Consider the following 13,904-nt stretch of genomic DNA (forward strand, 5'->3'; position numbering starts at 1 on the left):
TGCCATTTCCCATCATTTAAATATTAAAATTCAATGTAATGTGCAGTAATTATTTGAAGTTGAGGGATATATAACTGAAAAAATACTAAGCATGACAAATTTTAAATTAGAAAATCATATATTATACCAGAAATCACTGTGTATTATGCATAAGTATTGCATCCTGTATTTCCTATAAAGAAAGTGTAAAAAACAGAAAACAAGATAGTTACTGAACTCAAACACTAACAATTTATAAATGTTTCTCTCTGTCATTGAGAAGAAAAATTTTTCTTACTCAAAGGATAAATGCTACCTTCCATTTGCACAAGGAAATCCACAGTTAGGAGCTCTGTATAAGAATATGAGGCATGTGCCACTTTCACAACATTACAAATCAGAAGTAACGCAATTAAATAGAGTTTCCACTAAAAGAAAGGCTCTTAAGCATTTGCCTCACTTTAAGCAAATCAGTATCCCTCAACTGAAGCCAATGGAACTACCCACATACTAAGGATGTTAAATACTGAGTAATTTACTAGTCGAGTAGTGATTGACTTTCCATTGACTAGTTGATAGGCACTTCCACAGTCCTCCTTTCTATGAGAGCCCCAGTGGGGGCTCTTGTACATTTCATTTCAAAGGAGGAATGCAGAACTCCACGTGCAGCCCAGGGCCAGTGGGAAGCCCTGTTGACTCCAGGTTTAACACGGGTGCCAGCTTTGAAATGGGGGGGCTCTTGTGTATTTCAAAGCGGAAGCACCCAGGTGGAGCCCGGGATCAGTGGAGGACTCAGAGTCCCCCTATGACCACAGACAATGCTGTGCTGCCGCTTTGAAATGCCACGCGAAGCCTGGGGTCAGCTAGAGACTCCCCAGCTGATTCCCGGGCTCCTGGAGCAGCAAATGGGGGGGAGGAGAGGAGGTACTTCAAAGCGACAACGCCGCATGGAGCCCATACCGAGGTCCGTGCAGCACTGCTGCTTTGAAATGCCGAGGCAGTGTTTCAAAGGGTCAGTGCTGCACAGAGCTTGATACGGGCTCCATGCAGCACTGCCACTTTGAAGTACCCCCTTTCCTCCCTCCCCTTTGCTGCCTCTATCTGATAGAGGCAGCAAGAGGCGGGGGGGCGAGAATTGGCTAGTTTACTTGACTATCTGATAAGCATTTGTTTATGTATCTTGCTGAATCAGGACCTAAAAGTGGTATGAGGTCAGACTCAGACTTTGAGGGTAGAAAAAGATCCTCTGACAGAATGTGTGAGATATTGAAGTGATACCATACTTGATCTTAGCTAAAATCAAAGCATTTCAACCAAAGTCAGATTATTCAATTGTCTGTTCCTGGTCACAAACCTATGCCAAACTCATTCCAAGAACACAATGGTACACCAGGCAGAACAAGAAATTCTCAGATGCCTTTTGTCTTTGAATATATTAATAATCAACTATCCAGATTTTATGAAAACTTACTGACAAATAGCTGAACAATTTTCAAATCAAAAACTGCAAAACAGAACCTGAGATGAGAGGTTCCAATGTATCTGCCTTTGTAAACAATTTGACAGTTTTAAAGTGTGTGGTTACTTCACTCTAGAAGTGCCAAACCATATATAATCAACCTGCTATGTTCTCAAACTTTTTTATACACTCATTTGATGATGCTGATAAGAACTTTTTTTGAAAATGTAGTCTGTTGCATGTATATAAAGGTACAGCAGCTTTTATATTTACATCTTTAATAAAAATATAAAGTTATCACTTTACCACAAGATGGCGCTGCCTGTCAAAAATCAGAAGTTAATTCAATTACTTCCAATTAAGCAGCAAAAAGGTTTTAAGACTGTTCCCTATTCATGATATTTGGACAGAAAAATGATATACATTTATCATTTAAAGATGAAATATATATATTACTGTAATACCTAGTAATTAACTCCAAGAAGCAAAATATAAACACATTCATTAACAATGAAGATAAAAAAGAGCATTCTACACAGATGCAGTTAATGCAATTGATTAAACAATTATTTTAAACTGGATTCACTCACTCTAACAGACAAGTTTTAAATGTTCCACAAACACACATATTGGTGTTGCTATAGGAACTTTTATTCATTAAAATTTCCCTTTAAGCCTTGTTTAAAGCATATACAAATAGTCTTTGGGTTGAAATTGATCATGTTTATAGTCAACCAGGAGGTAGAATGGTATTATTTTGTTGGAGATTTTTTTTCAGTTCTTACTTTTTAGAACAGGTTAAGGCTTCAGTTGCTTTTTTCATGCCTTATCCAAGCCTCTCTAAAGTAACAGTGATTTCAGATTTGCTTATCACGTTTTAACAAACAGACTTACATGAGGCCCCCGCTTTGCGATTGCCTGAGTTATGACCCCCCCCCTGCACTTAGGCCTTTCCTGAAAGTGAGGAAGGGGCCGAAATCCCCCGACTTACGTCCTCGGCCCCATGTTTACAACAGTGTACGACGCCTGTCGTAAATGTGGACTCGAGTTATGATGTGGAGTTATGATGCCTCCAACTTGCGACGCGATCTCTGGAACCAATCGCATCGCAAGTCGGGGGCAGCCTGCATTTAGTTTGCCACAGGCCTGGTCTTCAATACATACCAGCTCTTCTGACTCCGGAGAAATTTTGCTTACAAATAATGATTGTAAAAGCCAAGTTCTGCCTTCTGAATGTGTATATAGTAGGAATGTTAACTATCGGATAATTGAATAGTTGAGTAACCTCATGAATTCTTATCAGTTAGTTGACTATTCTATAGTCCCTGGGGGCAGGGCCAGCACAGGATGCCAGATGGGAGCTAGTCCTTGAGGGGAGCCAGTTTAAAAACCAGCTCCTTTTGCAGAACGACTGCTTGTTGCCCTGTGCTGCTGCCTCTGATAAAGAGGCAGCAGTGCAAGGTGGCAGCAGCCCCTGTCTGGTAGGGGGGAGAAGGTGGGGAGGTCTGAGCTCCCGAACTCAGCGTGAACTGAAATTGAGCCAGGCTTCCTGCCTGCCCAACTCCTAATACACTTTAATTGCAGAGCCACAGCTGGGGTAGGTCCTGCACCTGGCGTGAGCCAAAACTGAGCCGGGCTGCTGGCTAGCCTTCTAAAAAAATTTACTGGTGGTGGGGGGAGAGGGGAGGGGAAATGTGTGTAGTCTATAGCATTAACCTATAAGCTTTTGCTTATCTGTTAATGTAGGGGAACCTGGACTACCCTGCCTTGGCAATAAATGGTACTTGTCTGCCTTGGCAATAAATGGTGATTGTCTGCCTTGTCCACAGTGCAGACTTCTGGCCTATCTCAAGTCTGGTGTGCCAAAGCATGCAGGCATGATCAAGGGAAGCTGTGAGAGTCAGAAAATGTTTTGAATAACAACGCAGATTAAGCATGGTATGTGAGACCACGCAGGAGCGGCCCGAGGCCGGCTGTAGCAGCTGGCGCCCCAGGAGGAAGGCGCAATCAGCGCCCCCAACTGCACGGCTGTCAATGGCCGTGACATAATCACGGGTCACCTGGGCACCCCGTGACGTCATCATAGGGCGCCTGGGCTGGCGGCGCCCTAGGCGACTGCCTAGTCTGCCTAGACTCATGGGCCGCCCCTGAGACCACGTCAAGAACACAGAACAAGCAACCTTGTACTGGTACTTCTGTTTCTGATAAGCAAAAAGTACAGATGCAGAAATGAAACTGTCAACTACGCACATAGTTTGGGTAGCAAGATGTACCCCAAAATACAGGCATTAGGTATTTTACGTATCCTACACAATATGTAATCAATTGGTAAATATTATTAGAATGACCAAGTCTGTCTTTGCTATAAAATTGGGCTTAGTAAGAACAATCGATGGGAGGGAATGGGCAGGATTGACCCACACATCTTGCTCAATGTAACTAGAAGTAATTAGGCCCTTCACACCGTCGAACCAGTACATGGCATTCCATTGCATGGGAAGAAAAGGAACCACGAAATCTTGCCTGGTATACTGTAGCATACAGGTGACGTGTAAGTAAATTAGGCTTTATTACTGTATTATAGTAGATCTTATATTAATTGCTTTTGCATAGCTTTGCGCTGTATTAATTGCTTTAGAATTCATAGTAGTTAAGGTTTAAATTATACAGTAATTGTTCTTAAGGATTGTAAAACAAACAACTATATTAACTGCTTAAAGCTTGCAATAAATAAGAAAGTAGTTAAGTAGCCCTGGCATGTCTTAATTTCCCCAAGATTCAAAATAAATCAAGCCACATGACAGTTAATCGACTACACTACTACATCCATAGTATATACACATACACTTGCCACTAACTTTAACAGTTTAGTAAAACACAGTATACTGAGCATGCGCTAATATATTTTAAGAAACATTAAGGAGGTACAAGGCTCCAGAAACATGCTCACATGTATGTATCTGTGGTAACGCTCGATGAAGCACAGTGAAAAAACCCACTGAAGTGGTGGAAGGATAAAACAGAAACAGAGTATGGACACTGAAATGTAAACATAAGACTTTGCATACAAAACTCACCCGTGATTTATTGATTATATCCTGTCATATGATGAGCCCAAAGCTAGTTAATAAACTACAGATTTAGTTGAGAACAGCTCAACAAAGAGAGTAGAATCTTAGGCCAAAGCATCCATGCTCCTGTATCAAAGAACTGCATATTAAAGTATGTTCTACGGACAATGGGGATGGGTCAGTTTAACATCTGTGCCGGGAATGATAATGGAGCAAGTAATTAATGAAATCATCTGCAAATACTTGGAAGATAATAAGGTGATAGGAAACAGCCAGCATGGATCTAAAAAGAACAAATCATGTCAAATCAATCTGATAGCTTCCTTTGATAGGATAATGAGTCTTGTGGATAAGGAAGAATTGGTGGACGTGGTATACCTAGACTTTAGCAAGGCATTTGATACAGTCTCTTATGATATTCTTATCAACAAACTAGGCAAATACAATTTAGATGGGGCTACTATAAGGTGGGTGCATAACTGGCTGGATAACCGTTCCCAGAGAGTAGTTATTAATGGTTCACAATCCTACTGGAAAGGTATAACTAGTGGGGTTCCACATGGGACTGTTTTGGGACTGGTTCTGTTCAATATCTACATCAACTATTCAAATATCGGCATAGAGAGTACACTTATTAACAGGGCTCGACAAATGAGGCAATCTACTTGCCTGTGGCAAGTAGATTTTAGCCCGGCGGGGCCACACAATGCGGTCTGTACATGCGCAGCGCGCGCTTCCGCGCAGCTCGCAAATAGAGCTCGCCACAGCTTGGCGAGCCCTGCTTGTTAAGTTTGCAGATGATACCAAGCAACGAGGGGTTGCAACTACTTCGAAGGATAGGGTCATAATTCAAAATGATCTGGACAAATTGGAGAAATGGTCTTAGGTAAACAGCATGAAGTTTAATAAGGACAAATGCAAAGTGATCCACTTAGGAAGGAACAACCAGTTTCACACATACAGAATGGGAAACGACTGTCTAGGAAGGAGTACGGCAGAAAGGGATCTAGGGGTTATAGTGGACCACAAGATAAATATGAGTCAACAGTGTGACACTGTTGCAAAAAAGGCAAACATGATTCTAGGATGCATTAACAGGTGTGTTGTGAGCAAGACACAAGAAGTCATTCTTCTGCTCTACTCTGCGCTGATTAGGCCTCAGTTGGAATACTGTGTCCAGTTCTGGGCGTCACATTTCAAGAAAGATGTGGAGAAACTGGAGAAGTTCCAGAGAAGTGCAACAAGAATGATTAAAGGTACAGAGAACATGACCTATGAAGGAAGACTGAAAGAATTGGGCTTGTTTAGTTTGGAAAAGAGAAGATTGAGAGAGGACATGATAGCAGTTTTCAAGGTGTCACAAGGAGGAGGGAGAAAACTTGTTCTTCCTGGCCTCTGAAGATAGAACAAGAAGCAATGGGCTTAAACTGCAGCAAGAGAGGTTTAGGTTGGACATTAGGAAAAAGTTCCTGTCAGGGTGATTGAACACTGGAATAAATTGCCTAGGGAGGTTGTGGAATCTCCATCTCTGGAGATATTTAAGAATAGGTTAGATAAATGTCTATCAGGGATGGTCTAGACAGTACTGGGTCCTCTCATGAGGGCAGGGGACTGGACTCAATGAGCTCTCAAGGTCCCTTCCAGTCCTAGTATTCTATGGTTCTATAATATAGTTACTAGCTACTATATTATAATCTAACTCACCCAAGGCTAATTCCCAAAGAATTATCCTACTCAGGTTCCTGGCTCCAGGCCCACAGAGCATCCCAACTTTGGTATCCCTTACAGCAGGGGTCTCCAAACTACGGCCCGCGGGCCGGATGCGGCCCGCGAGGCCCTCTCATCCGGCCCGTGGAGACCTTTTTGTCTGGCCCCGCCTTCTTCCGTGTGCCGGTGTGACGAGGCGACCCCCGCCCGTCCCTGGGGCGCCGCCGAACGGGCCCTTCTTGCCGCGGGGGGGGGGGCCCTGTCAGGGGTGTGCGGCGTGTACTCACGCCGTGCCGGGGCAGGAGAAGCGGGCCGCTCCGCTGACAAGCGGCCACGCGGCGGCAAACGGCGCAGGGGGCGGGGGTTAGCACGGGCGGCGTTCCCCCGCCCAGACTGACAGGGCAGCCGGCCAATCAGGGGGCAGGATGGGCGGTGGTGGTAACGCCCGCCCGGCGACGTGCGGGGGAACGTGAACCCCGGCGGGAACTTTAAAAAGGTGACCCCTTCCGCCCGGGGGGGGGGAAGGAGTGAGCGGTGGCAAGCAGGAGGGGAGGACAGCGTGCAGAGGAAGGGGAGAGCAGGGGGAAAAGCCCCCCCCCCCCTTCCGGGAGAAACGGATTCGCAGGCGAATATTCTGAAGAGGAAACATTAAAAGCAACAATCTCTCTACCATAAGTGGATATATTTGCACACTATATTCAGGTAAGTTTAACTTAAGAAATCATAAGAATTTTTAAAAATTGTTTCGGGTCATTTGCAAATGAACAACAAATCTAAAGCCAGAAATGTCTGCTATTTTGGCATCCAGGAAACAATTTCACCATTCACACTAATACAGGTGTTCATGTGTAGTGTATCAATGTGTTATTAAATAATAACTGAATAAAATAATATTAAATAAATAATTAAAAACAACATCCATGTTTTGATTGTTTTTTATTTGGACCTCAAGTGTGTAGTCGGCCCCCGAACTGCTGTTTGATAGTTAATGCGGCCCTCGGGCTGAAAAGTTTGGAGACCCCTGCCTTACAGGGCCGGCTCAAGCCGTTCCTGCGCCCCGGACAGCAGGCATGCGACTCATGCACGGCTCTGCCCCCGAGCGCATGGCGCATGCACGGCCCTGCCCCTCAGCGCGCTACGCACCTTACAGCTGCAATCAGGTACAAGCTGCCTGATTGCAGCTGTAGGGGGCGCCATGCAGGCCCCGGGCATGCGGCACCCCTCACAGCTGCCATCATCAGGTGCCCCCCATAGGTTTGCGCCCCACGCAGCTGCCCGGCTAGCCCTCCCCCCCCCATTAATCCGGTCCTGATCCCTTAGGGCTTAGGCAGAGCAGTAAATGTGCTAAGCTAAATACATACTTGGCACATCTTTTTTTCATGCAGTGGCTTTTAAAGGACTATGAGCTCAGAGGAATTTGGAGATGGCTGGGCTGGGCTGGACATGAAGAGCATCTGTGGAAATCAAAGTTTCGATGGATAAACTGGACATAGTCTGAAAGCTCCATCAACCAGTTTGCCCAGGAAAATCTCATTCACACAACTTGTATAAGATAATTTTCACTTTTTTAGCTTTCTAGTGCAGTGCAACAAATAGGAGTGAATTAGAACTTTTGTGCAACCCTAGTAGTTGAAAGATGGGTATTCTGAAGTTCAGACAGGTCAAACGACCTGCTCATGGTCAAATAGGAAATTTGTGTTAGAGCTAAAAATAAACCCAAATCTCCTAGTTATAAATCCCATGCTTCCTAGTATCAAATCCACCCTACCGACGCGTTCACACATTCACAGATATGAAGAACCAACCATGCATCTCACATTAGCAGATCATGAGTTTTCAGCAGGTAAATGGAAGATCCAGGTCAGGATCATTTTTTGTTGGGTAATCAAGCACATAAGATTTAGAATAATAATTTGGGGGGAGGGAGGATTTAAAAAGTGCATTTAAATCCCTTACTTCCCCCACACATACTTCACCTTGAATATTTATTTAAACTAATCAAAAAGAGGGGAGAACTTTTTAAACTAATTATTTCAGTGCGAATCACACCTGGCCCGTTATTGGTGATATGCAAACAGTAAATTGTTAGAACTGCTGGAAAAAAAGATTATGCAACATTTTGTGGAGCCTTTTGTTCAACCTTTACCTCATTTCTCTGTGGGAGTCACTGCCTTTAGGGGCTGATGGAGCCATCTGACACCTCCCACCATAAAGTCTCCTCCTAGCCAACCTCACCTGCCACTTCAGCATGGAACAAATTGAGCTAATCTGCAATGTTGTGACTGGAAAGTGTTTATTTCACAGTAGCTGCACATTAATCGTGGGGCACAATTTATTTCTTTTTAAATGAAAACTTTTACTATCAAAGCCTTATAAATGCAAAGAAAATCACAAAACACAAGTACCGAGAGGTGTGCGCCCAACCCTGCAGACAGCCTGAAACAAAAGCTCCAACGGCTGAGAACAGCCAGAGTTATCTGAGCGGGTGCTGGCTCTGAACCCTAATGATGGAAGTACCCCAGCAGTTCGCCTTTCACAGCGCAGAGGGCTGGTGTAATGTAGAAAGCTCCTACTTGAGAGATTGTGAGACTTCCTGAGCACTGAGCATGCTCAGCAATTCTCTTGCAGCCACTGCCCTTCTCTCTGTAAGTTTTTGCTTAGTCCATGTTAAAAGTATTTAAAAAGGGAGAAAAGTGGCTCAACAGAGGAGGTGTCTCAAAATTGACCTGGCAAGGGGGTGCAGCAGATGCAGGCAGGGTTAGGATCCATTCTGGGGAAACTCAGCTCTGGTGGGGGGGGGGGGTGTCACCTGGGAAACTCATCAACAAAGCCCCAGCACAGGCGGAGCAGGAGGGCTAAAAACAGCCTCCCCAGGGGAAATGAGGCATAAGTCAAAGTATAATCATGGCAAAGGGGCTTTCTTATGTGCATAAATATGTTTTTATCATGTACTCACCTCAGAGGCACTGAGCATGCTCAGTAGGAATGCAGACACCCCTGCCCTTCTCTCTGTCCACACTAGCTGTACATTTTTGCTCACGGCATTTTAAAAGCATTTAAAAAGGAAGACAAGTGGCTCAACAGAGGAGATGACTTAACATTGACTTAGCAAGGGGGTAAAGCAGATGCAGGCAGAGTTAGGATCCATTCTGGGCAAACTCAGCTCTGGTGAGGGGAGGGGCGCGAGCTAAATTCCACAACACAGAGTGCAAAGCCCCAGCACGGACAGGGCAGAGGAATAAAAACAACCTCCCCAATGGGAACGAGGCACAAGTGAAAGGGTGGCTGTGGCAAGGGGGCTTTTTTCTTTGCTTAAATGTATTTTTAATCATTTAATCACCTCAGAGGCACTGAGCATGCTCAGTAGTGCTGCAGATGCCCCTGCACTTTGCCCTGCCCTATCTATATGTTTTTGCATTTTAAAGGATGTTCAAAATGTAAAAAGGATGCTAAAGACAGGACATGAAATTTCATAACATTCCTCACATTTCTCTTGTCTTATTCCTGTAAGTCACTGAATTGCGCTCCTGTCTCTGCAACCCATTTTTATTATTTTGTTGCTTGCAAATGTAATGTCTTGTACTGTAATTACTTTGTGCAAAGCACAGTGTTGGAAGAAAAGACACTTAAGTCAAAGTACTGCTACTTTGAAACAAATGTAAGTAAGTAACAGTCAAAGTAACCTTCTGTAAAACTACTTGAGTAGAAGTACAAAAGTATCACATCTTAATTGTACTTAAGTATTCAACAGTAAAAATTAGTTGTTCTATGGGAACCTATGCTTAACCACCCAAGTTTTTGCAGGTAACCATTATTTCTCTCTCTCACACACACCCAAACACAATACAGTATATAAACACTTATAATATAACTCTATATTATATATACACATATACTATACATTTTTCAATGATGGAATTTAACTGTAGTCATTGCCTTCATTTATAAAGATGAAGAGTGACCAAATTAAATACAAGAGTCAGATTACAGAAATGTATTTATTTTGTCCACATTCAGTGTGCGCATTTTAGCTTTTTCCATTGTAATTATTAATTTCCAAAATGTCTGTTCAACCGTAGGAGCATTTTTTTTTAATTATCATAGTCAATTCTTTGCTCTTCTATGAAAAAATATGAGTCCATCACTACAGAAGACTCTCACAGGAAGCTGATGCAGGCAGAGGTCTGTTTGCCCTGATGCACAGCTTCCTAATTCTAGGAAAAGACTGCAGCAGATCCATAGTCCCTCCTGAAGAGGCCAAATACCCATCAAGCTTCTTTGCAGTTTCATTTGTCTAAGATGACACAGTCGCTTATATTTTCTAATCCCAGTTCATGCTTGTCCCAAGTGGTCTTAACATTTGGCATCAAAATGTCAGTGGCTATTAGCTCCGGGTCCTCAAATATTTCACCAAAACACTTCTGAATGCCACACTGGAGTCCATCTACCAGTGGCCGTAAGAGGACATCTTGTTCCTTTGCAGTTTTGAAACCATCTATAGTAAAACCTGTGTTATCTGGCACGGTCAGGGATTAGGGCATTCCAGTTATCTAAAAATTCCAGTTATCTGAGAGGCCCATCAAGCTAGGAAAAACCAATGGACAATAATAGTAAAACTCGGGTTTTTAATCTTGGTAATTTTGTAGTGGGAGGCAATTGGTCTCACATTTCTATTTTGAGTTAAAGATGATTAGTACTTCTTAAATAATAAATTGTTAAGCCAATCATGGTAAATTAAGCCAAGCTTGTGATCCTGAAGATGTGACAGTATTGTGGCTGAGGGCAATACTTATTAACAAAGATTTCTGGTTAACAGAGTGACGGATAACAAAGGTTTCACTGTAGTATAATTTAAACTTAAAAAACAACAAACGGTCTAGTAGCTCTTTATAGACTAACAAAACATATAGATGGTGGTATGAGCTTTCATGGGCACAGCCCACTTCTTCAGATGACCCGAGTTTTGGGTTTATATCCCATTATTTCCTTAAGCATATCTGGGATTATACTTTTCATGTGCATCCTGCTGTTTGCCATCTTTTCAAGTTCATTTAAAAGTTTAACTTTACTGGCCCAAATGCAAATTCCTGCATCGTAACCCAAATTGCTATTCCTCCCTCTGCCCATCCCCAGCTCTTTTTTATAACAAAGTCACTGCTAACTAAGCACTTTCAGATAGTGTAGTGAAAACATTTTTTTTCTAAAATACTACTTTAGTAAAAGTCACAGTATCACAAAAATAATTTAGTTGAGTCAAGTTCAGATTTCCAACAATGGGACTTGAGATTTCTAAGGAAGTATCTATCTGTACCTAGCAATTCCTTCTGTGATTATTATTAGTGTTCTAGTACTGCATTCTGGAGACCGTAATATCCAGCCTGGAACACTAGTGAAAAAGCATCCCACTGCCCTCCCACTAGTCTCTGCTTGAACCACGTGGATCATCAGATGGTTGTGGTGGGATGCCAGATACACTTAAACCACCCTGACAGCTCCCCTATCCTCATGCTCATCACTCCATTCATATATCAAATGGAGAACAGAAAGTCCTACAGCAGAACTGCAATGAAATCACTGACACAAAAAGAATGGAAGCACTACCAGATAGCAAATCCCTGCTCCTGATGCTAATGACCCCCTCGCCTACCTACACCCAGGTCTTTAATTATCAGGCCAAAGCTAGGAAAAAGTCCTATAACTATGGTTTTCAAAAATACTGAACATGGCTAATTGAATTATGAGGTCCCTCTAAGGCAGGGATCAAGAAACAAGTGCCTATAGATTGTGATGCTTTGGACTCTCTCCTTTCTCCTGTAACAAGGCAACTTGGCACTGGTGCTCTTGCCACATAGTGGAGTGGCTTCAAGGTTTCTTGCCCCCCTCTTCTACACATCGCTGGAGCAGGTGGGAGAAGTCTAGGTTGGATATTAGGAAAAACTAGTTTACTAGGGGTGAGGAAGCACTGGAACGGGTTACCTAGGGAGGTGGAGGAATCTCCATCTTTAGAGGTTTTTAAGTCTCGGCTTGACAAAGCCCTGTCTGGGTCTGGGATTAGTCCTGCCTCGGGCAGGGGGCTGGACTTGATGACCTCCTGAGGTCTCTTCCAGTTCTATGATTCTATGACCATTCCATTTTGTCCTGCTGCTCCTAGACTCTGCCTTGGAGCTGCCCCCCTAGCAGCCTCCTGCTTGCTGTACAAAGTGTGGAAGGTACAAGAGGGGGGTACTGATGTCAGGGTGTCCCTCCTAATCACAATCCTATACCCTATCACCACACAGAGAGAAGGGGCCGGGGGGAGCTTAGGAATGACAAACTCTGGCACTCTATGGTAACTGCTGCTCCTGGAAGCAGCTGGCATGTCCCTGCAGCCCCAAAAAAAGTCACTGCTGGGGGTCTACAGATGCTGTCCTTGCTGCAAACACCACTCCTGCAGCTCCCATTGATCAGTAATGGGGAACCATGGCCAGTAGAAGCTGTGGGCTCAGTGCTTGTAGAGATGGGGCACCAAATGATATCATGCCCACGGCTTTCAGGAGTGGTGCACGGCCCGGGCTGAAGTAAGCCTGCCTTAACCTCACTGGTGAAGCACCAGAAGCCGTCACAGTTAAAGAGAGCCCAGCCAGAGCCTGCTTCCTGAACCCCTGTCTCAGCCCTGAACCTCCTCCTACACCCAACCTCTTGCCACAGATGTGAGTTCCCCTGCACCCAAACTCAGATACAGAGCTTGCAACCTGAAGACCCTCCGGGACTCCACTGTCCCACCCTGGGCTAAGACCAGAGCCCCTCCTACACTCCAAACCCGTGGGCACAAGCACAGGGCCTTCTCCCCAAACCTTTACCCCATCCTGGTGCAAGTGATTGAGACTGAGGGAAGAAGAAGGCTGCAGTGAGCATGGTGAAGCCTCAGAAAAGGGGAAGAGATGGGGCAGGGCCTTACAGAGGGGTTGAAATGAAGTGGGGGCCGGGAATTTCGGTTTGAGGAACATCTTACATTATACTTACATTGGAAAAGGGATCTTGCAGTTAAAAAGGTTGGAGAGCAATGTTATAAGGAATGGGAGGAGGGAGAACACCAAAATTTAAAAAATGGATTTAAAGAGTGCAGAAGAAACTGCTCCTGTAAGAAAATACTGGAAGTATCACTTTCCTACAGGGACCAGTGAGAAAGTCCTAGTGGAGGTAAGACATTCTTATGGGGAACAGTTACTTAGTCTGCAGTATAAGAAACTGCTATCCTCTCAAATCATACAGCTACATCTATACTGTACATTGTTGCACAAGAAGATATGCAAATAAAGTGCAGCAATGAATATTGCTGTGCCTCATTTACATACCTAACGAGCCACCATTTTGTGGAAGGCGGTTTTGCACAAGGAGCTGTCTACACTACTCCTTGTGCAAAAAAACCCTGTTGCACAGTAGCCGTTCTGCCTGAAAATAAGTGATACAATGGCTCCTGCACAAGAGGGTTTTTTGCGCAAGAAGGAGTAGTGTAGATAACTCCTCCTTGCACAAAAGCCCCTTCTGCAAAAATGACAGCTCGTTAGGTATGCAAATAAGCTGTGGCGATATTCATCTCCATGCCTCATTTGTATATCTTCTTGCACAACAATGCACAGCGTAGACGTAGCCTAAGGCTGATTCAGATCTAGCAAATTCCTGGAGTTCAGACCAACAGTGACATTTGC

The 13,904-nt window shown here is 43.9% G+C and overlaps 1 protein-coding gene across 4 annotated transcripts in view; it reads right to left on the reverse strand.

The window, feature by feature from the left end:
• The window catches only part of PCBD2 (pterin-4 alpha-carbinolamine dehydratase 2), a 70,893-nt gene that overhangs the window by 52,800 nt on the left and 4,189 nt on the right, over nucleotides 1–13,904 (reverse strand). Inside the window, exon 1 of one of the 4 annotated variants that reach the window (XM_089769486.1) lies at nucleotides 4,389–7,480. The exons of the other annotated variants lie outside the window; for them this stretch is intronic. The gene's annotated coding sequence lies outside the window, so the exon portion shown is untranslated. Of the gene's footprint in view, nucleotides 1–4,388; nucleotides 7,481–13,904 lie in introns of those variants that run through there. 4 annotated transcript variants of the gene reach the window in all.

Source organism: Pelodiscus sinensis, chromosome 16, assembly GCF_052426305.1.
Source record: "Pelodiscus sinensis isolate ZL-2025 chromosome 16, ASM5242630v1, whole genome shotgun sequence".
NCBI classification, from domain to species: domain Eukaryota; kingdom Metazoa; phylum Chordata; order Testudines; family Trionychidae; genus Pelodiscus; species Pelodiscus sinensis.